The sequence below is a fragment of the Microtus ochrogaster genome, chromosome 7 (assembly GCF_000317375.1).
Source record: "Microtus ochrogaster isolate Prairie Vole_2 chromosome 7, MicOch1.0, whole genome shotgun sequence".
In the NCBI taxonomy this organism is placed as follows: Eukaryota; Metazoa; Chordata; class Mammalia; order Rodentia; family Cricetidae; genus Microtus; species Microtus ochrogaster.
In genome coordinates, this window is record NC_022014.1 from 16,713,779 (window position 1) to 16,737,534 (window position 23,756).

Below are 23,756 nucleotides of genomic sequence, written 5' to 3' on the forward strand. Positions count from 1 at the left end.
TACAAGCTCCAGGGGCTTTGCTTTGTTCAATACTGCATTCTCAGTGCCAGGACTGGACCTTGTACACAAATGTTCATTGACTGAATGAGAGACTATTGGTGCCTGGAGAATATTTATTGTTTTGCTAAGTCTGTGCACGCACCGTCTCCCTCTCTCCTTTGAGAGACCACCCTTCCCGTTCCATCTGTGTGGCTGGTCAGGTCTGTGCTCTTTCCAGGCACAGGGCCAGGGCCAGAATCACACAGCCTATCAGAGCATTTGTTTGCCCTCTGGAAATGCACATGGTGCCAGACTGGTTCTGGGAGCCCCAAACCTGAGGTGCTCGCTGTCAAGGAGGTGGAATACCAGCCTATTGTTTCCAGTAGGAAAGTCTCTGGGAATGACCCCCACTTAGAGGGAAGTCCGTTAAGAGCTGGATAGAGAGCTAGGTGGTGGTGGCGCACGCCTTTAATCCCAGCACTCAGGAGGCAGAGGCAGGGAGATCTCTGTGAGTTCGAGGCCAACCTGGTCAACAGAATGAGTTCCAGGACAGCCAGGGCCTGTTACACAGAGAAACCCTGTCTTAAAAAACAAACAAACAAGCAGAGCTGGGTAGAGGTAAGTTCTTGGCAACAGCCTTGAAACACCTGGATCCAGTTGTGTCTGAAGCCCCCACCGCACTTAGCAGACTCACTAGCCTGTAAAACACATGATCTGTGTAAGCCAGTTTGAATCATGACATCCTCTATTTAGAAAACTTCTCATTCACACAAATAAGACAAATCATTGGTCATCTCTCAGTTCTCGTCTAACATCTAATAGAGTTTGGCATGCACTAGGTACTCAATAAATGATTCAGGGTGATAATATCCAGGGCTGGAAAGACGTGAGCTGTCTCTGAAGCTCTTACTGTCCCCTGTTTCCTTTCCTGATGAGTGTTGAGTCTGGAAGCAAGGAATATGGACAGAGTCTCAGAGGAGGAGATTTAGCTGCTGTATTTCTTTTTCTTCTCTCCCTCCTCTTTTTTCTTCCTCTTCCTCCTCCTTTTCAACCTCAGTCTTTTCCTGCATCTCCTCCTCCAAATACCTGTTGAAGAGGCCACTGCCTCTCATCTGCACCCTTCAGGTCTCCTGCATTCTTGTCTTCTCTTTCAGTTCATCGTTACAATGTTTTGCAATTTATCATCCCAAACCGGTTCATGTCCTAAATCTCAAAATAATCTGGGCAAGTGTGCATGCCAATGACTGAACGACAGCACTGGGTCTCTAGGCTTGAAGTTACCCACCCTGCCACACTGTGGATACGAACTGTTCAGGTTTGTATTACACTCCAGAGAGGGAAAGGGTGCAGGGTGCCTGGAAAAGTTCCTCAATTCTCATCTCACTCTCATGACTGTGGGAAGCAAGATACCATGTTCTGGAGACAGCTAGTACAGGGATGTTGTGGCAGTCTCCTTTGGGTTCTCCTGGTGTTGGTGGGACATGGATCAATTGTTCAAAGGAAAACCATTGAACCATCAAAGATTTCAAACATAATTGGAGGTAGCAACAAGAATCAAATACCTCAGAACCACATGCCCATAAATAAACCCCAATAAATTCTTGGCCATCCCTGTTCCATCTCTCTATCCACCCGCTCCTTCCTTCCTTTCCACTTTCTCACCTCCATTACTTCCAAGTGTTTCACTTTATATGGAAATGTGTTAATATGCATTTCTAGATGATAAGACTTTTTTAAAGATAGATCCGTTCCGCCGCTAGCATCTCACTGGAGCTAGTCATTCCGGTAATGACTTCCAAGGAACCAGACTCTTGGTCTAACACCCCTGAGAACTCCCCTCTGGCACTCATTTGAGCTTGATTGATAAGGACGACTTTCTTTGACCAGCGAGACAATAAAAATTACAGTACAAGGCAGAGGCACCTGCTCACTGGGGCCTTCTCTCTTTTGCTGCTTGTTGTGGATGTTTCAATATTCATGTAATGGTGCAAAGAAGCCCAGGATGGCTTCCTTGGGAATAAAAGTCCAGGGATAGAATAGCTTAGATGGATAGATGAGTATATGGAGGGATGGATGTCAGACGTGTAGAAAGATGGCCAGTGATAACAGGAAGATAGGTAGGTGATAAGCAGATAAATGATAAAGAGATAAAGAATTGATAATAAATGATAGGTAGATAGATGATAGAAGTGATAGATAATAGATAAAATATAGGTGATGATGTTAGATAGATAGATGATAGGTAGAGAAATGCTTGAGTTGCCAAGAGCTTTTGCAACTATTGCAGAGACGGGTAGTTCAGTTCCCAGCATCCATTTCAGGTGGTTCAAAATCACCTTCAGTTCCAGGGGATCCAACACCCTCTTATGGCCTCTGCACCCAAGTGCATGCACCTGCATGTGCGTGCATGTGCACGCATGCACACATACATGCACACCAATAAATAGTAAAAATAAATCTTTAGATGACAGAGCCACCAGTGTTGACGCTCCGTATCTATGCAAGATGATACCGCACTATGTAGGACAGACAGGAGCAAGTCCAGCTGATGGCTGATGTCTGCTTACATATGTGACTCACAGTACCATGGAGGAGCAAAACAGTTGTCCATTTAAGCTAGTAAATTTGGGGTAGCTTTTAAGGCAGCAGTAGCAATTGATGTGTATAACCAGCTTAAATAACTAGCTTAAACTGAAATGCCCTTGATGGCCTCATAGACTTTTCCTTTTTCAGTTTTTCTTGTCACTACACATGGTATTTTCAGCCTGCCCAAGTGACATATCTCTTACGTCTTCTTTAATACATAATTTCTCAGGCTTGTAGATTTCCCCTACAATCTGATCTTGCTGAATGCTATGGTCCTCTATAATGTGTTCTTATGTCCCCAGATTTCCTGTAAGTAAAAAAGAAAGATCAGTCTGAAAGTGTAATTAGATTAGGGCTTGATTTACTATTCCCAAGGCCACTACATGGTGGCCTATGTTCTCCCTTAAGGATTATTGATTAGTGTTTGTCTTTACTTGGGCTGGTAATTCATTAGCTGTCACAAAACGATACAGCAAAGACCCACCCTCTAGCTTAATATTGATTACTTATTTGTCACCAACATCATTGTTATGATCATCACCAACATCATCATCTCCATCACCACCATCATCATCATTTTTGATTTATTAGTAATGTAGTACATATGCACAATTCTTTTTTCCCTTAAAGTATCACCTCTGGGTCTTGTGGCAAAGGCTTATAATCCCAGACATTTTGCAGACAGACTGGAATAATTTAAGTTTAAGGCTAGCCTGGGCAACTTAACAAGATCCTATCATAAAAACAAAGAGCAACAGAGGTCTGGGAAGAGAACTCATTGCTAGAGCTGTTGCCTAGCATGCATGAGGTAGTAGGTTCAAATTCTAGCATCCCTCCCCAAAAGCAAGCATAGATACCTAGAGACAGCAGGATAAGGGTTTGGTTCACTCTATTTTTGCCAGTTCTCAGAATAACATCTCTCCTTCAGAGATCAACATAGTTAATTTTAGTCTTTGCATATTGTTGTGAACGTGTGAATTTAAACATCTTGGGCTGTTTTTAGCATGGTGCAATTATTGTCATCATTGATGCTGAAACAATACTGCCTCTGACCAGTGGGAGCCTGGTCAATCAGCTGCCTTGTCATTTTGACACCAATTCAGAAATCTTAAATCATCTTCAATAGTTTTCTTGTTTCTGGCTTAGAGATACTCTGACTTCATCTCGTACTTTGCCATTTCTTAATTTTAGAATGAGCTTTTTTTTTCTTACTAAGTCTGGTGGTTCAGACTTATAATTCCAGCTACTTGAAAGGCTGAGGCAGGAGAATCACAAGTTAGAGGCCTACCTGGGCTATGGTGAGTTTAGGGCCACTGGTCAATTTAGAGAGATTCTCTCTCAAACAGTAAAAAGAGTGTTGGGGATGTGGTTAAGCCATAAAATACCTACCTAATTTGTATAGGGCTCTAGGTTAATCCCCAGTACACACACACACACACACACACACACACACACACACACACACACACACCAAAGAAGAAAGGAAAAGGAAGAAAAGGCAAGTACCTTTTCTCCAAGGATACTTGGCCTCTTTTGCCTTGTCACACAAGATGCCTCAGAGGCGAACTGTGAGAGAGAAAGGACTGATGGATTTTCTATTAGGAACAGAAAAGCTTGAACATTTCCAGAAGGTCAAATTACTTGGCATAGATTTGTGTTTTTCCCTGAGATAAATTTGGAAAATTTGACCACATAAGAGCATACCATTTATTGCATCTGCAAAAAGCAATGGCCACAAGAGGTGACACCTCTTCATGAATCACATTTTCTGTGATAATTGAGACGAAATCTCACTGTTGTTACTAAAGGGGCCCAAAACATTGTGATTTCTGAGCTGGTTGAGTCTGCATCCAGGAGATCCATAGATGTGTAGATCCTCCGAGCAGAGTGTAGGGTCGAAGTTTCCGCTGAGCCTTGGAACTAATCTGTCCACATGAAAAGGCTGAGCAGAGGTGCTGGGGGACCACATGTGTGCTACAATCTGGCTTGTGGTGCTCCAAGGGTGTGTGAAGAATGGCACTAACATAACTTTTCCCAACACATTTTGAGATTAAAATGAGATGGTTACACAGAACCACAACTGGCTCCATTCCGGGTGGGTCATTTTCTTTATCTTTCCCCACCATGCTAAGAATGTGACTGTGGTGTACTCAGACCTTTCCCTTTATCCTTTAGCTCTTTATCCAAATTAATACATGAGTCAGAAAGCTCTGTTGGGCTGGGGAGATGGCTCGGTAGATAAAGTGCCATGGAGTTCTTTGTCTCCTGACAGTAGCTTTGGATCCACAGACACAGGTAAATGCTGGGTGTGGCAGCCCACCTGTGATTCCAGACTCAGCAGAGATGGGATATCTAGAGCAAGACGGTGAGCTGTGGATTTGAATGAGAGAGCCTGCCTCAATGAATAGGTAGAAGTGGCCCTGGACGATTCATACCATTAGCCTTGTACCTCAACATTCATGCATACACACATGTACATGCGTTTATACTCACACATGAGCCCACATACACATAAACATGCATAAACAAATGAAAAAAATGGAAAGAAAGCTATCAGTTCTCATAGATACTCTTTCTCTCTTTGTGTGGGTATATGTACGTGCGCGCGCGCGCGTGTGTGTGTGTGTGTGTGTGTGTGTGTGTGTGTGTGTGTGTGAGAACTTTTGGTTAGGTCCAGGTTTTTTTTTTTTTTTTTTTTTTTTGGTTTTTCGAGACAGGGTTTCTCTGTGGTTTTTTGGAGCCTGTCCTGGAACTAGCTCTTGTAGACCAGGCTGGTCTCGAACTCACACAGATCCTCCTGCCTCTGCCTCCCAAGTGCTGGGATTAAAGGCATGTGCCACCACCGCCCGGCAGGTCCAGGTTTTTGAAGTAGACCTGATATTTGCTCCCGTTGTAGACCAGAGCTGAGATCTCTGACCTCATACCCTGGATGATGGCGCTGCACCGCAGTGCTGGATCATGCTGAGCACGTTCTGTGTGTTGGCCTCTGTTCTAAGCAGACGTGCATGTCTCTATCCATTCAAGACCCAGCCAGCTTTCTTCCAGCTCACACAGCGACTTGCTAGCACAGCTTCCCGGCATGGCTCTTGCCTCCTGTTGTGGTTGGCTCTTTACAGACATCTAGGGGAAGCTTTAGAAAATATGAGCTAGATCATGTCACTCCTCAGAGGCCTTCAATGACTTTCTGTAATGCTGTGAATGACAGTTAAAACCCACTGGTCTGCGAGCTCCTCACTGAATGGCACCTCCACGTTAGTGAGCCCACCCTCAGCTCTGTCAGGCTTCCTCTCAGAGTCTCTGCTTATGCTGTGCCCTCTGCCTGGATGGCTCCCTTCAGCCCACTGCTTCCCATTTTTACCCAGATGTCACTTCCCTGACAAGGTCTCCCTCATCATTCCCTATGGAGCAGCTCCCTCCATCCCCTAAGTTTCTAGACCTTTTCTCTTCAGCGTTTCCATCAACTGCTACTGTGCACAGTTTCTTCGTTACCATCTGCCTCTGCTTCCTGCAACAGAATGCTTGACAATGCCACCTTTATCTGTATCCCGAGCTCACAAGACAGTGACAGGTACACAAAGATCAGTAGGTATGAGCCGAGCACACGGTGGCTCTTCACAGCCTCAACGATGCCACTTTCTCTGGTTTTGCTGATGAAGAAGTCAAGACAGGGCTTCCACCTTTCATAACTGACACGGTCCAGGATCTCACAGCCAATAAGTTGGAAGGTGGATGGTCCCATCAAACTACCAGTGGCCACCGAAGCTGTGGGCCATGGGCTAGGCCTATGCTCTTCTCTTCTCTGCCACAGCATCTTCAAAGGGATTCCTTTTTTTTCTCTGCAGCATTGGATCTGCCATACAGGTATTTGCCTCTGCCTCTTTGCCATGGAATTCTAGATACGCAAAGCAAAAGGCAGCCGGGTTGGCCTCTAACTCCCACTGTGTGCAGCCCACTCCATATGCACAGGGTCCTCTGCTTGTTAGGGTGTCCCAACCTTGGTGTGCTCCTGTGTCGCGTTGCCACAGGACACTAGGTGGAAGATGTAGAATGTTAAAAAGTCACCCCTGAGACATTTTGCATCTCCATCCCAGAGATCTTGGAGGTGAGAGGTCAGAGGGAAGAGGGAGTCTGAGAGGGACGGCCTCACTGGGTCACCATTTCGATTCGATGCTGTCATTTTAACAGTGCCACATCAAAATGCCCACACTGACATTTTCTTTCCCATTCTACTTTTCATTTTTACCTTCAAAACCTTACTTCTAGGTTTCTACTCAGGAACAACATTGACTTGTTATGTTCACTTTCGTGGATTGCGATGAATGTAGCGTGTCCCACCTCTACCTTCGCAATCATGGAGCACAGTATGTCCACCGCTCCCCTGAGCATCCTTTCAGCCCTCCCTTTCCAGCTGCCTCCTGCTGGCAATCCCCAGTAGCTTACACACCCCTCTTGTATCCCTTTGTCCAGAATGTCTCAGAAGCGGAAGCTTATGATGAATAGCTTTTTGGGTCAGGCTTTGACCACTTAGTGAAATGCCCTTGAGATTCATCTCGGATCCCAAGAGTGCCTCACTTTCTATATAGCTGAGGGGTTTTCTATTATATGGATGAGCTACAGTTTTCCCATGCTTTCGTGGAAGGGCGCTTGAACTGTTATCACATATCTATTTAAACTAATGGCTAAAATAGCAGCAAACACTCTTGGGGAGACTTTGAGATAAACACAAGGTTTTCCATTTCTTGGGTGACTAAGTATAGAGTAACCAGGTCACATGATGAATGCTTTAACGTTATAAGAAACTGTCAAGTTTGCTTTGTGACACATTCCTGACATCGCTCTCACCGGCACTTCATATGCTATCTAGAAAAAGCTATTCTAGGCATGCCATAGCAGCTGGTGTGGATGGGGAGCACATGCATGCTTACTGATCTCCCCTGTATCTGTATTGAGGGCTTGTCCAAATGCCTTAATAGCAGAGATGTTGCCTCTTCTGTTTGTGTTAGACTGTTAGATATCCCAAGTATTCCGATGCCTTGTCTGGGGATCTGAGGGATGAGCGCTGATTTAACATTGCACTTGCAAGAACCTTGGCTGTGTGTTGGAAAGCTGGGAGTGAACGGATGTTATCTAGAACTAAGAACCACAGCAGCTGTATTCTAATTTTAGTAACTGAGAAAATTCTTCCAGGCTGCCTAGTCCAATCCCATTTTCTGCTTCTTAAAAAGGGAGGCAACTGAAGTCCAGAGGGGTAGTGCTTTTCCCGCATCTTACAACTTGACGGCTGGTGAATTAGATCGAGAACTTCTACCAACTAATTTGATTTTCTGAGGTCTCAAGATCTTGTTACTGTAGACCTTAGGGGCTGTGCAAGCTGCGGTCCTGGTCCCTGATATGGTTTGGGAGAGAAAGGGAAGCAGGACAGAAACTTTTGAGGGAGAGAGATACACGCGGCTGTCCTAGTGGCTTGAAACCCCAGAGGAAACAGAAGGAAGACAGTGTTGTTAAACCAAGATTCTAGGAAGGAGGGCACCTCGGGGCCCAGCTTGAAAGGAAGCTCAGTATTCAAGTTATGGCTGTGTGATTTCCATCTCACCAGAAGTATGACATGCTTAGTGTGTTCACAATACATGGCCAGTGGTCACTTTCCCCATTTGGTAATAGACCTGTGAGTCTCCAAATGAGTTTCTGTTTAGTTGGCCTTATGGTCCTTTCTAGTTCTGTTTTGACTATGTTTTCTCTATTGCCTTGTTTTCTGGGTCTCTCTAGTGGGGAGCACCTTGGTGACCCCTCTTTCGGTCCACACTGCAGCTGCCAGAGCTTAAATCCTGCAAGCAGCTTCTCGGATTTGCTTCGAGTTGAAATCAATATTTGCTGAGAAGAATGCATCTTAATTTCAGCGGCCAGTTCTCCGGGCGAGAATTGCTCTAAAACAAACCTCCAAACCCACAGACTTAATGCGTCCTACTTCAGTTGTTTAGTAAATCTCTCAGTACAGAGAAAAATCCATTAGTCACCAGGCAAGGCTGAGTCGGGGAAGGGGGGAGAGTGGCAGCTTCAAGGAGGTCCCAACAGCAAACAGAGATGGCACTTAGTACCCCAGGGACAAAGGTAGATCCCCAGCTGTGTCCTTGGACCCAACCCAGGACTTCTCCAGTCTGCTAAAAGCCAGGAGGCCTAGCCAGGAAGTCGCTGATAGACTGCCACTCGCAGAACACGGGAAGCATCTCAAGCCCCCATTCCCAGTGCCTGCCTGGAGGAAATGTTTTCTAATTGCCAACTGTCCCATTCTAAATCTACAAAGAGGTGATCGATATTTGTTTCCTTCAGCAGAACCTGGGGAAAGCAATCATTTACCTCAGAACACAGACTTTAATGAATCTGTGGAAAAGGTGAGGTCACCCTGATTACATCTGCCTCTGACACCTGGGACAGCTCCATGTGCTCTTAGGACTCACTAAGCTAGGAGGGCTCGGGATCCAGTTTCCTTCTCTGCTTCCTGAACTCTGCTGAGTCAGACCGGATCCTGGAGATCCTCCACCTGGCAGGCAGGAGACAGGGGCTTAGGCTCAGCTGTGGAGAAAATTATGGCATGGTAACAGGACCCCTAGGAGAGAACGGAGGACTCTGGACTCTCGACAGCCAGTGGCAGAATCCAGCTTTGCCACTCCCAGACATTATGTCTAGGCTTCATCTCTTTGTGCTCAGACTAGTATTCCTCCAGAGCAGTAATGGACAGAGTGTAGGTGGTGGGTGAGACAAGGTGACAAGGTTGGCCACTTTTAGAATCTATCTCAGTTTGTGCTGTCTCTGTCATGGGTTGAATATTGTTTGTTTCATAGTGAATAGCAGACAGAGAAGGGGAAGGGAGATCCTAGGCAAAGTTGAGAATTTGCAGGAAACAGAATGGGGGAGCTTTCTATATGGTCAAATGGGGGAGATAGAACTGAGGTCAGTAGACAGGAGCAGGATCCCAGAGATTGCTGGGAAAACAAGCTCTTTTGCCCCAGGGAGTTCCAGCTTCAGATACAATTATCTATGCTCAGCTTAGTCTAGCTCAGAATTTTGGGGAGTCGGAAGGGGTAGCCAACACTCAGAGAGGGACAGTCGGCTGAAAACAGAACAGTCCTAGCCATGTTCTCCAGACTTCAGTTCCCAGGCTTTTCTCTCGTGGTCCCGTCTCTCCTTCGCTCGCCTCTTTCTGTAGTTGGCCCAGGGCGCCCAGCAGACAGAGAGGCAGAACACTGAGGTGGTGTTAATAAAGGAGGAAGGAGGGAGCAGAGAGGAAGAGGTATTTTTACCTTGAATTATTTTTATTAAATGTCACAACGGCTTCGCAGCACTTGGGATCTGAGTAGACAAATCAATGAAAATAATTATAGCGAACATCCTGCTTTTCCACTCCATAGCTCCCTGGGCTGGCGGAGAAGCAGGTTGCCTGCGCTTGCATGCCAGCCTGGGGAGGAGGAGCAGGACCAGCCCCTCTGACCTCAGTCCCTTCTTTACTTTGTAGCAGTGTGCAGGTTGGCCTGGCCCAGGGCTGGCATCTGAGAGGGAGGGCTACTCTAGCAACAGCAGGAGGAAGGAACCAGAGGCCAAAGAGAGACAGGTAACTCCTACGAGGACCTAGAAACAGGAAAGGAAGCTTTTATTCTTAGAACCTATTTATGGTTTAGAAATAAACCTAAGAAACCTAATATTTCTAGTCAGGTGATGAGATTAATCAAAGCCACATGAATGAAGTGTGCAGGAATTAACCCATCCATCTGTGCTTCAAGCACCCATACATCCCTCCATCTATCCATCCCTCCATCCATTCATCTATCCAGCAAACATTTTCCCATCCATCTTACCATCCAGCCATCCAGCATCCATGCAGCACACAGCCATTTATCCACCCACAAGCCAGCCAGCCAACCAACATTCATTGACGCATGTATCCTTCCTCCCACCCATCCATTCATGCATTCCATGAGCTTTTTCTAAGACCCTGGAAGAAATTTGTCATGTAGAGCTCCATATATTTTGCCACTGAGGAGTTAGCTGTGTGTCGTGACATCTTCCATGTCCCCTCTGCATTACTTGACTTCCTGGACCCCCTGACTTCTGGTTGGGTTCATCCCATGGAAGCACAGGAGGTGAGCTGGAAGGAAGGGATTGAGGCCAGGTATTTAGTTTCCCATTCAGCTGAAGGGGCCCCTTCGGCTAAAACATATGGTTGCAGGTTGATGGCCATTTCCATGTGTCCTTTTCCATACTTGGAGGAGCTAGGAAACTCTTTCCAGGAAGAGGTGCATGTGGGTACCTGCTCTCAGGTACTTCTACATTCCCGTGGCATCCTTGGCTCTATTTTTGTCTTTGCAATGCCCCCAGGTGTTTTCTGCTTCCTTGGGCCCTGGCTTCCTGCTGAGATTGACTGACAGCCTGTTCCACCTGGTCTGAGCCTGTTATTTCATCTCACCAAGTCAAGTCTCAGTTCCTTCACGGATGTAGTGAGAGCATAAGATCTTTGCTCATGGAGAAGGGGTGAATTGCCAGAGGTGGCATAGTTGGCTTAGAGGCAGGGCTGCTGGGGGCGGGGATAGAATCCCAACTATCAAGCACAGAGCCCACCCTCTTCATTATTTGCTAAAATCTGGGCTCTAATACTGATGACCTGAGCATTTAGGGATCATGATAACAGAGGGTCATGATATATTAAGATCTCCAAACATTGTCCAGCATCCCGGGACACACCTGGTTGGGCTGGTGTGGGTACCTAGCACCCCTCACTCAGGTGAGCTTGAGGTGTGGGGCTGGGGGCTGTCAGCATCCTGCTCCCTGTTGTGCCACAGCCTATCAGAAGCTGACTCTGTGGGTTCCCTCACTGGCTGCAATCAAGAGGCACATGGTCTGGCTTAGTTGATGTCATTAAGGGAGTCATTGCCACATTGCCTTCTTGTCTGCGCAGATAGGAACTTGGAGGGGAGGGACCCAGAATTTTAAAAATTGGTTTTTTATTTATATGTTTGGGGGGGGGGCAGACAGAAACACACAGAGAGAGAGGGAGAGACAGAGAGACAAAGACAGAGAGAGACAGAGACAGAGAGACGGGGGTGGGGTTTGGAGCACGCATGCATTCAGGTGCCCATGGAAGGTGAAAGAGTTGCATCCCCTGGAACTGGAGTTAAAGGATTGAGTCACCTAACATGGGTCCTAGGAACTGAACTCTCGGATCCTCTGAAAGATCAGTAAATGTTCATACTACTAAGCCATGTTGTGTAACCTCAGAAGGATGGTTTTATTGAGTAATTCCCAAATGTCAGACAATTTGCAAAGGAGGCCTTTTCTTTCCTCTCCCTGAAGTCCAGGCAGCAGGATTCTTCATCCCTGGATTCTAGGTGAGGCAACATAGACAGAGAAAAAGAGAAAACTCACAAGGGGTCATCGGGGTTTTACTTCCCATGAGCAAACAATCTCCCCATACTGAGGGTGAATGGTGTGGAGTAGGGACAGTCAGCTTTATTTGGTAAGGCGTTTACAGCTCTTTTGTGTCTTTTGGGACATAAAATTGAATTGTGCTTCCCCCCTCAGGTGCCTTCTGCCTCAGCTCACTCCATTTCAAATTATCTGCTTATTTGTTTTTATTTGATGTGTATGCATGTTTTGCCTGTATGTTTATCTTTGTACCATGTACATGCAATGCTTGTGAAGGCTAGGAAAGTGTTGGATCTTCTGGAACTAGAGTGACAGATGCTTGTTAGCCATCATGTGGGTGCTGGGAACCAAACCGTGTTCCCTGTGAGAGCAGTTAGTGCTCTTAACTGCTGCTCCATCTCTCCAGCCCAACTCTTTCTTCTTTAAATTTTATTGTATTTTATTAATATTTTCTTTTATTTTACATACTGACCACAGTTCCTCCTCCCTCCTCTCTTCCCATGCCCTCAACTCATTCTTTCTTGACAAGAGTATATTTAATCTCTTTCATCCTTGACACAAACTCAACTTTGCTTCCTTTCTCAGGTACCACATATTCTTTCCCTGTTATACTCTCTTCCCTCACAAGCCTCCTTGCTGCTGTAGCCTGCTTCATCCTTTCAGGCCATATCCAGAAGAGACTGCCAGACACCTCCGGGTTGCTGGTTTCCATAAGAATGAGGTGGTTCACCATTCAGCAAATGTAACCAGGTCTCTGTCATGTGCAGGGCATGATGGCATACCTTAGGCATCAAAGAGGAAACATTTAAACAAAATATTAAAGCTCCCTTTGTGCTGACTAGTATTATATCAACTTGACACAAGCTAAAGTCATCTCAGAGGAGGGAACCTCAGTTGAGAAAATGTTCCAACAAGATCTGGCTGTAGGGTATTTTCTTAATTAGTGATGGGGTAGGGTCCAGCCCATTGTGGGTGGTGCTATCCCTGGACTGGTGGTCCCGGGGTCTATAAGACAGCAAGCTGAGCAAACCATAGGGAGCAAGCCAGTAAGCAGCACCCCTCCATGACCTCTGCATCAGATTCTGCCTCCGGGTTCTAGCCCTGTTTGAGTTCCTACCTTGACTTCCTTCAATAATGTGGAAGCACAAGCCAAATAAATCCTTCCCTCTCCTACTTGTTTGTGGTCATGGTGTTTCATCACAGCAATGAAACCCTAACTAAGATGCCTTTCTCTCATGGAGGCTTCATCCAAATGAAATGAATGGCGGGCAATAGCAAGCATATACGTAGTAAGTGTAATGGAAAAGAGAAAAATTGGGGAGAGGGTAGTTGTGGGAGTTGCATACTGTTCAGGTCATCCATGAGAATGTAGGATTTAAGTTTAGATCCGAGGGGAAGAGTGAAAGGAGGGAGGCATGCATACTGGGATTTTTAGGCATGAGAGTTGCTGGTGTTAAAGTCCCAAGGTCACAGTGCACTGGGCATCTTCAAGGAGTATCAAGAAGACCAGTGTTTCTGGGAAGAGAATCAGAGGTGGACCAGAATTGACAAGGGCCTGGTCGTGTTACCTTGAAGGCTGGAGTAAGGAAGTTTGGCTGCTCTGAGCATGAAGGGAAGGAACTAAAAAGTTGGAACATAAAAACGATTGATCTGATTTTGATTTAAAAACATTGTCTTGCTCCCAGCAGAGACTAGCTGAAGGGGAAAGAGGGAGAAGTGGCCAGGCCTCCTCTGCAGCACCTGCCTTTTGAGCCTCCTTCCCTTTCTTGTGGCCCTTGCTCATCTGCTGCCTGCTTCCCTCACCTGCCAAATCCTCAGAAATGAGTTCCCTTCCACGGCTTTGGAGGGAGCCATTGGCTCTGTCCAGGGTCCTGAAGTCTCCTATGCAAGAATGGTGCACCCAGAACCCATCTGTCCCTGACCTATCTATCAGCTCTCAGCCCACTCATGGCTGGTGCATGCCAGATGGGTTTATCCAGCTGTTTTCTGGAATTCCCCACTTAATATTTTCAGGCTGTAGCTAATCCAGGGTAATGAAATTTCTGAGGGCAAAACTATGGACAAAGAGGGATACTGTGTATTATGGCCAAGGGTGCACACACAAAACAAGGGACCCCTAAGGACAGTCAAGAACGAAAGCTGTGGCTACTACAGTACCAGCAGTGGCAGGGAGAGCCATGACCTGGCAAGGAGGTTCTACCCACTGAGGACCTGCTTCCAGTGTTACCGGTACCTGAGTGAGCTCTAATATCTTAGGCCAATTACTTACCTCGCTGGCTAAGCCTCAAGTGTCAGTCACAAAATGGAGAGAGAATTGTCTACTCCCGGGGATGTTCTTTGGGCTGGAGTTACTAAAATGTGTCGCAGCAGGATGCCTGGCATAAACAGGCTCCAGAAACCAACGCAGACGAGAATGGAATGCGAAGGACCTGCGCAAGTGGGGCAAAGAATTCCACCTGAGTGTCTGGCAGAATCCTGTTGAAAGAGCTGGTCCTCCGAGGAGAGCTGGTAGGCAGAAATGGAAAGAATCCATGCATAAAGCCATCTAAACAAAGGCCCCTGAGACCTTTTGTTCTTGTGTTTTTTTTTTCCTTTGCTATATTGCTCAAAAGCAAGACACTAGAGAAAAGCAGATCCCAATGCTTGCCCAGTTCTCGGCAGGTCCTAGGAACCTACCTAGTCTCTGTGTGGGGGATGCATGAGGAAGTGTGCATGTCTTCCTGACCTCTGCCCTGTGGGATGCTTCTTGTAACCTTTACCACGCCATTGGCAGTACCGTCCCTTCAGAGCCCAGGAGTAGGGGGCTTGAGAAGCACACAAAAGCATCTTACAGCTGATGTGGGAGAAAGCATCGAGCATTAGAACAATCTGATACTCAACCCCCCAGGGCTAGACTGCACCAGTTCCAGGGACAGACTTTCCAGAAGCCAAGCATCTCCTCAAGCAGGTTCACATCTAGCACCCATAAAGCCCCAATTCTTAGTGGTTCCTACAGAATACCAAAATGGATGATGCAGATGCAGTCAGTGGCTTCCAAGGGCCCAGAGTGGTCTTGCCCAGGGTTAACCAGCTCCCACAAAACCAGAGTGTCCAGACACTCTGCAGTGCTCTTCTAGGCCTGACTGAGTTGCTAAGTTAATACCACTGCCTGGTTGCAACATGATACAAAATGAACTCTTCTGAAAACAATAGAAAAAAATCAAAATACTCCAATCAGGGAAAAGAAGTTGTGGGTGCTTATTAAAGTATCTGACACTGTGTATGCAATATCTTTTCAATGCCAGACAACTTGCTAGCTTCCGAACGTGTGTATTCTGGAACATTTACAAATATAATCCTGTGCTTAGCAAATGGTTCTGCGGGCATGCTGGGGGAAACTCCCATCTTAGGTGGGTGTCTAGCTTTTGAACTTCTCTCTGTCAGTCCAGTCCTGGGCTGGCTCACAGAGTGATTCATTTCAACCCTGTCCTTTCTGTCCCACTGGGACAGAATCACCAGCTGGCTGCAACACTTTGTATGGCCAATTCTGCTCATGCAATCTTGTTTCCAGGCTGTCTTGAAACCTTGGCATACCCAAGTCTGTCTAGATCATTCCACCCATCTTATAGTAGGGAAAGCTGAGGCCAAGAAGGAAAAGGTGCTGTTCTAAGATATTGGTGGGAGGTCATTGTGGGTTGTAACACTCTTGAGTGTGTTGTTCATGGGATCATGCGCAGGAGGAAGTTGCTTCTAAATTTTGGAAAGAGCCAAGAACCAAACATCAGAGAACTATGGAGGAGAAGCACTCATTTTTACAGGCTTCTGAGTAAACAAGAGTACCTGTCTGTCTCTGTACTCTCCTCAGGGCTTTGCAGAGAAATAAGCACAGATACCAGCTGCCTACCACAGGGCTCTTGCCATAAGGTGTAAGCCATCCTGAGCTCCCCAGCCCTGGATGATTCTCTGCCCTTGGGTTTAAGGTCAGAGCCAGGGAACTCACCAGGCAGAGGAAATCCCCACTGGGCTTGAGTTTTGTAATCTGCCTGCCGATCTTGGCTGGGTAACCCTGTAGGTCATTTTAATTTTCCTGAAGCTTTTGACTTTTCTTGGATCCTTAATCAGATAAGGGGATCTGGTGTGTGTGTGTGTGTGTGTGTGTGTGTGTGTGTGTGTGTGTGTGTCCACGCTAGACCTGGCTCACCCTCTTTCCTCGCCTCCCCTCTTCTTTCCCTTGCCTGCCTTCTCTCTCTCTCTCTCTCTCTCTCTCTTTCTCTCTCTCTCTCTCATCATTTCCATCTCTTCCAGAATGCTTAATGGAGTTTGGAGACAGAGGAAGGAAGGAAGGCTTCCTCTCCAAGCAGGAGCCAGCCCTCGTTCCCTCTTCCCTTTGCTTGCAAAGTGCATTTAGCATTGAAGAGAGTGCATCTTGGGGCAGGAAAGGGACTCCTCCATTTGAAAATGGACATTTTTGACACCCCCAGCTCTGTTGTCATTGGTCCCAACTAACTGGAGAGGCCAGTGCAGTCAGCAGTCTCAGTAGCAAACCAGCTTCAGACTGAAAGGAGGGAATGCCTGGAGAAGCATAATTAGAAGAAGAGGGATGCTGGTGGCTGTATGAGCACCCAGGCAGTGCCCAGCAAGAAGGAGCCCAGAAGGGAGCCTCTAATAGTTCACCCTTGATACTTGTTGAAAAGCTGGGTCTTCCCTTTCAGCCTATCTGCCTGGCAAAGTGCAGTCCTGCTGGTGACAGCAGCCTATGCCCAGACAGTGTGCCCACCCCCTCTGTTTTGGAGAGCTCCCAGCTAATAATGGGGCAGTGGGCATTCTTTTCAGGGCCAGGGTGTGGGGGTGGGGTGTATCCTAGTTGGGGGAGGGGAGATCTTAGCAGCAGAAGGAGAGGGGAGTTGAATACTTTCCTGGCTCTCACTGTGTCAGGCATAGTGGCCTGTATACAATAGATATTTGATTAATAAGTACTTATGTTTCTGAACTGCATTTTCTGATAATGGCTCTGGACTGGGCCTATCACCTGCTAGCCATTCCAGTGGAACCTTTAAGCTTATCTGATACTCTGGGGTTCAGGGTGAGGGACTTTGATAGGAGCATTTAAAGTACAGGTTTGGCCTCAGCCCGGGGCTGAATAAAGAAGGTGGGAAAACACAGACGTGATGGGCAGCTCAGCACCTGCTTGTATCTTCTAGAAACACGGGACAGTCACCCTCTATGGGGGCACCAAGGACCTGTCTGACCCTACTACCTACAGAGAAAATCGGGGGAAGACTTGCCCATGGTCTTATGGCAACCAATAACAGAGTTAGAAGGCAAAGGTCTGGTGAATCCCAGAACAGAGCTCTCTCAATGATAGCGGTGTGATGCATCTGGCGAGTGAAGACCTGGAGAGAACCCCTGTCCAGTACAACGGTGCACCAGGCATGCTTGCACACAGAGATCCGATGGAAACACTCACAGGGTTCTGAAAAAGAAATCATCCTGCCCCCTCCATTTTTAGCTTCTAGCCTTTAAGATCGGCTTTTCCATTCATTCATTTCCACATTCACTCATTTATTTGTCTAGTGACTGTTTTGTAAGCAAGCACGGGAGTGGGGACCACCAAGGCCTTGCTGGAAGGAACTGATGATCTGCTGCCCAGGGTTACCCATTGCTGCTTCCCCACCCCACTCCAGTCTCTGGCCCATTGCCTCGGATTTGTGAGCATCCTGTCAGCCCACTAGACAATATTCCTGCTTCTTCATCTCCCTAGGGACCCTTCCAGAACGCTGTGGTCAGCACTTCTTACCTGACTCAGCTTCTCGAGTGGAGCCCAAATCCTTCTTCTGTGGTGGAACTGGAGGAGGCACACAGTCAACACGTGGGGCTTCTTCATTGGCCATGATGTTAGCAGGGTGCCTTGGCTCAATGTCTGTCCTGCCTCTGGCTCTCCTGCAGCCCGTGCCTTTTCCTGCAGCTCTGACCATTCCGAGAACAAGACTGAGTCTGTATGTCTCTGGGGAGGGCCATGGGAGAGTGCTCAGCTGACCACCGGTCATGCTCTGGCCATTAACCACCACTCTGCACTTCTGTAATGAAAGGCCTGCCAGACCTCTGCTTGGAAGCTACTTCCTCTGAGATAAAGGCTCTTTCAGGAAGAGGGAGGGGGGATCCTGTCCTCTATTCCATTTCCAAACTCTGTGCTCCACCCCACCCTACACCTACCTGCCCAAACCCCCACATCCCTCTAACCTACTCCATGACCTCCTGCACCTCATTGGAGCCACAGCAAGGCCTAAGGAGTGCTCATGCTTCTCTGAAGCCTTCGGCTCTAAGGATAATAGCCTAGAGGAAAGGAATCTGGACTTAGATGCTCAAGGGAATCTTCTTCTCCTTGCACTGTGAGCAAAAGCAGAGCTGCAGCAACACTGATGGAATGGTCACACACCACCCATAAAGTCATCTCGCCCTGGGAGCAGGAAGAAGAAATTGGCCAAGCATCCAAGCAATCAGAGTGAGGCCGTGGACAAAGGTAACTAGGAGTAAAAGGCATCCCTGGTCCCCTTTGCATCGCCTCCTTCTCAGGGTTTACTCTGCTTTCATTATCTGAGGACCAAGTGGAAAATAGACTGGTCCTTGGGGAAATGCTCCTTTCTGTGGCTGCTAATGGAACCAGCAGCTGTCCCCAGCCATGTGTGGCTGGCCTGACCCTCCAAGATGACCGGAGGTGGAGCCTAGCCAGGGAGAGGACTTTACTCAGCTCTGTTTCCCACAGGGCCCAGAGCTGATATCACACAGGGAGTGCAGAGAGATGGAGCAATTGATCTGGAGGTGGGGACTTGAGTGTAATAATCACAGCTTCCATTTATCGAGCTCCTCCTGTGAGCTAGACAGTATGCAGGTCGTTCTAGTGGCATTATCTCATTTAATCCTTTCACTAACCTCAGGAGGCATGGAGCGATTGCTGGCATCTTACTTTATAGGAACTGAAACTCAGAGAGGTTAAGGGACTGGCTCCTAGTCACACAGCTGGCAAGGGGAAAAGCTGGGAGGGCTGAAGTTCAACTGTCCTGTGTTCTTTCTTAATGCTGAGGAGGGCTCCAAGGAAGGACAGGTGCGGGGCCACACCCATGGCACAGTGCCTCACACTTAATTTTGCCTGGGACAGGTGAGAAAAGCAGGCAACAAGACAGCCTATTGACACGTCACCATCCTTCCAATGGAGCGGGACTCTTTCTTGAGCAGGAGAAACTGGGATTCTGGTGGAGGAGAGCTCTCAGGTTAAACTAAGGGTCTTGGGGTCGTATCTCCCATCTAGCGATGGTCCTTCAGTCACTGGAATTCTCTTCTTATGGCTACACAGTATAGACTGTGTGTATGTAACCTGAGCTGGATTGACCTCATAGCCTATGGGACCTAGGGAAGACACTCCATGTTTAACAGGTGAAATGGGTGAGCCTGGAAATACCCTTGGAGGTGGACCACGAGAGTTGCAAAGCTGACTGGAGACCCTGGAAGGATGAGACAGGTCAGAGGAGCAGAGTAAGGCTGCAGAGTCTTGCAGAAAATCAAGGCCCAGAGAGGGCTCAGGGTAGCTGTGTAAAAGGTTTCATGGTGTAATATTCTGCCTTTAATAGGCACTCATTAAACTGTAGACCAAAGACAACCCTTCCTCCAGAGGACATATTATTCCTTGGAAACACACCAGCACAAGGAGGAAACGGAGGCCCTCAGAGTATCTGCCATCTGCCAGGCTCGGTGATAGGCATCTTACATACGTTAATTCAGCGAGGGAGTCAGAAAGGCTTTGTTCCTTTCTGTTCTACTCTGATTTGTTGAGACGGGCTTGTGTATCCCAAGCTGACCTTGAATTCACCATGTAGCCAAGAATGACCTTGGTTTCCTGTCTACATCCTGAGTTCTGGGACTACAGGAATGGACCACTGTGGCCAGTTTCTGCGGTGCTGGGGATTCAACTCAGGGTTTTATGCATAGTATGTGAGTTCTCTAACGATGGGGTTATACTCCCAAATCTCCACGTCGTGTTCTAAAGTGGGATCTGAGGAAGCAGTGTTGGACGGTCCAGAGGACCCAGTGCCTGGAGAGGGGTGGGATCCCTCCATTTCTTGTCTTTTGTGTGGTCTTGAAGTTTGTCCTCCATACTCTTTTCTCTGCTCCCCCATTCCAGTCTTCTGCTTTTGACTCCTCTGAGGGGATTCTCCAGTTCCCTGAGATGTGGCAACCAGAAGCTGGGCCCAGGAACTCTTGCAGTCTCCCTCTGGGTCTTGTGCTGTGGGTCTCTGAGACTTTATTGGTGTCAATTTGAGGCCATGGGCACTGGTTTAAGTTCTTGTTGGCAGCTGTAATCTGGTCGAATTGTCATGTGACCTCAGCAAGTCAATGCCCCCACTCCCCCAAATTCAATTCCAATTATGGAAAGGGACCAGCCAGGCTCTGGGACTTCCTCCACTCCTTCCTGGCTTGGATGTTATACTCTGTGTTTTCTGATTTTTTCTTTTTTTGATTTTCGAGACAGGGTTTCTCCGTAGCTTTTGGTTCCTGTCCTGGAACTAGCTCTTATAGACCAGGCTGGCCTCGAACTCACAGAGATCCACCTGCCTCTGCCTCCCGAGTGCTGGGATTAAAGGCGTGCACCACCATCACCCGGCTTGCTCTGTGTTTTCTGACTTTCGGAAGTCACATGGAGTTTGTGACTTCTACCTCTACCACCCTCTAGTACTCTGACAGCAGGCAAGGTATTAACCTCCTTGACTCTCCAGTTCCTCATCTGTGAGGTAATGCTCACCTCATGGTCCATTCTAAGGACTAAGTGAGATAATGTGGACAGTTTGGTCAGATGCTCAGTCTAACACCTTGTACTGGGTAGGTACCCAGAGAAGCTCTGGTGATGTGTATCCTCCTTCTCCATCCTTTCTTTCTCCTCCTCTTCCTCCTCGTCTTCCTCCTTGTCAGTATCACCATCATCTTAACCACCTCCATCTGAGAGCAGAACCGGGGACCCCCCCCCACTTCCATGGAGGGTGATGAGTAAATCACCATTCTGCCTGAAGGAGTTGTGTTCCCCTCCCAGTTCAGCTGTGTGTTCTGCTCAGCCCAGATGTTGCTCTGTTTTACCCACTTTTAACTTGGCTGCCCTGGAGTGTTAGCCTCTCCGGGAGCAGGAAACTCAAGACCACTTACCTTGGAGCCACAGGCAATGGGGTGATGCTGGCTACTGAACAGAAGCTGGCATGCTGGGGCAGGGTATGGATTCTCTCCAGCCAGCCCCCCCCCCTCGGGCAACTGACAAAGGACAGGTGGAATCTCCTGGGAATGGTAACCATAATGCCATGCTGCCACACTGAGGTCAACCTCCGTTTCCCTGTTCCCATAGGTGCATTGGTGGGCAGGCGATTTTCCACACAGCATTGATGGGTCTCATGGCTAAGGTTCCTGATTTTGTCCATGTCCTCCTTCCTTGTTATCCCCAGAGCTGCAGCCATGGACCTCAGTATCTCATACATGTCCCATCACCAACTGGCATCCACAATGCCTCTTGGGTATTAACCTGCGTAGCCTCTTGGGAAGTCATATCAGGGCCTGGGGCTTCAGAGATGGGGTGGAATGCTGTCACGGAGGTGACAGCGCCCCCAGAGCGAAGTTTCCTCACCAGGCTAGGCTCTCTTTGTTGGCTGTACCCCTTACTTCTCACCTGCCTCTCAGGCAGACAGTGAGGGACCACAGCCGGGATGCAGATTTCAGAGCAGGTGGGGGCCATCTGTGCCCAGGCCTGAACATCTGCCTCCACTGTTATCCGATTATACCCATCCTCTCTCCCCTGGTGGGCGGCGTACCTACTGCTCATGGTCTTCATTAAACCACATTTTGGTTTTTATTTACTCACCCCAGGGCTGGCAGAGGGGCATCTGTATGCAAGTGAGGAGTGTCAGGTAGAAGAGGAGGGTGGAGGAGCAGGTGCCTGAACCCTCTGAGTGAGGTTGGAGCTGAAAGTAATGGGAACCGGCTGGTACCCCCCCACCTCTATACACATCCTTCCCAAACCTTTAAGTATATCTCAATACCTGAAATCCTGGCCTACATACCACATACCGTGATATATCTATCAGGTTTCCCCAGACTAAGGATAAAGTTTTAATCACACCACTGCCACAGGTAAAATGAAGCCTATAATTCTGGCCTTCATGAATCCATGTGCCATACATGACACTCTAGTAGGCCTCTAGCTGAGGCCAGAAGACAGTGAGTGTGCCAACAGACTCTGCATGGATTCTATCGGCCTCCCTAGAGCCCTGTGCAGTGTGCGTTATTGGAACTCTCATCCACCAGAAAAGGAGACTAAGGAATGACGGAATGACTTCTCTGGGCCCTTCACCCACTCTTGGCTGCTAGTGGCCCCATTTCTGACACCCGAGGCTCAGCTCAGCATTCTAGCGTTGTAGCTGTCCTTTTCAGAAAGTCAGTCCTGATCTGTCAATAGGATGGCGCAGTCCTATCCCTAAACTTGCATCTTTCTTAGATTTGAAAGCTCACTGGGCTCCAGTCTTAGCTCTGTCCCTCAACGGCAGAGCGGGACTGTAGGCAAATGACAGTCACTCCCAGCCTCAGTTTCCTTGTCTGAAACACAGGCACAGCTTTGCTATGTTTTAACTGCAAGCATTCCTAGATGCTAATGTTAGTCACGGGTTCAAATCCCAGCTCGGCTATGGGAGGCTTGCACACCTGGGTCTCCTTCTTCACTGCTGGGAGTAGAAATCCTTGCTGATTGTCTAATACTACAGTCACTAAGGGACAGCAGGGCAGGGTGAGGCCTGTACACTTGAATCCTGCTCTCACTGCTTGAGTTCAAAGCCCTTCTAGGCCACTCACAATTGTATGATCTTGGAAAAACTGCGTAACCGTGCTGTCCCTCAGTTTTAGAGAAATATTGATAGTAATGCTTCGTGTTGTTGTGAGGGTTAAAAGGTTCCCAGAACTCTTAGCATGATGCTTAGTGCTTCGTGGGAATACAGTAAGTACTGGAGGCTCAGCTCTGACTTTTTGAGGATTCCATAAAATTATAACCAAGCTCTGGGCCCACACGAGATCTCTGCTGCTCTTCTGCCTTGAACACTGACCATCTTGAAAGGCTCCCTCCATCTCTAGCAGCAGGAAAGGAACCCCGTGGTCTGTTCCCCTGAAAGGACTTGGATATAAACTTTGCCCAGGTTAAGGCAAACCTGATACAGGTTTGGAAAGGTGGCATTGCCTCCATTTCACCGAGAGCCTTGGCTGTTGCTGTCCTCAGAGCAGAGCGAAGCAGCCGCCTCCAGGATCACTGCATCGGATTTTATGAAGGCATTTTCTCAGTTGAGGGTCCTCCCTTTCATATACCTCTAGCTTGTGTCAAGTTGATACAAAACTAGCCAGCACAATGATGTTCTATAAATAACTGACCTCCATGTCTTCTCTCTTCTCTTCTTTTTATTTTAATTAGTTAATTTTTAAATTTAAGTGTATGAGTGAGTGGAGAGCTTGTGCATGTGAGTGTATACATCTGATGGGGTCAGAAGAGGGCGTCAGATATGCTGAAAATTGAGTTAGAGGCAGTTGTGAGCTGCCTGATGGGGGTGCTAGGAACTGAACTTGGTCCTATGCAAGAGCAGCAAATACTCTTAACCACTGAACAATCAGCCTCTCTCTTTTTTTCTTTTTCTTTTTCTCTTTCTTTTTTTCAAGACAGGGTTTCTCTTTAGCTTTAGAGCCTGACCTGGAACTAGCTCTTGTAGACCAGGCTGGCCTCGAAGTCACAG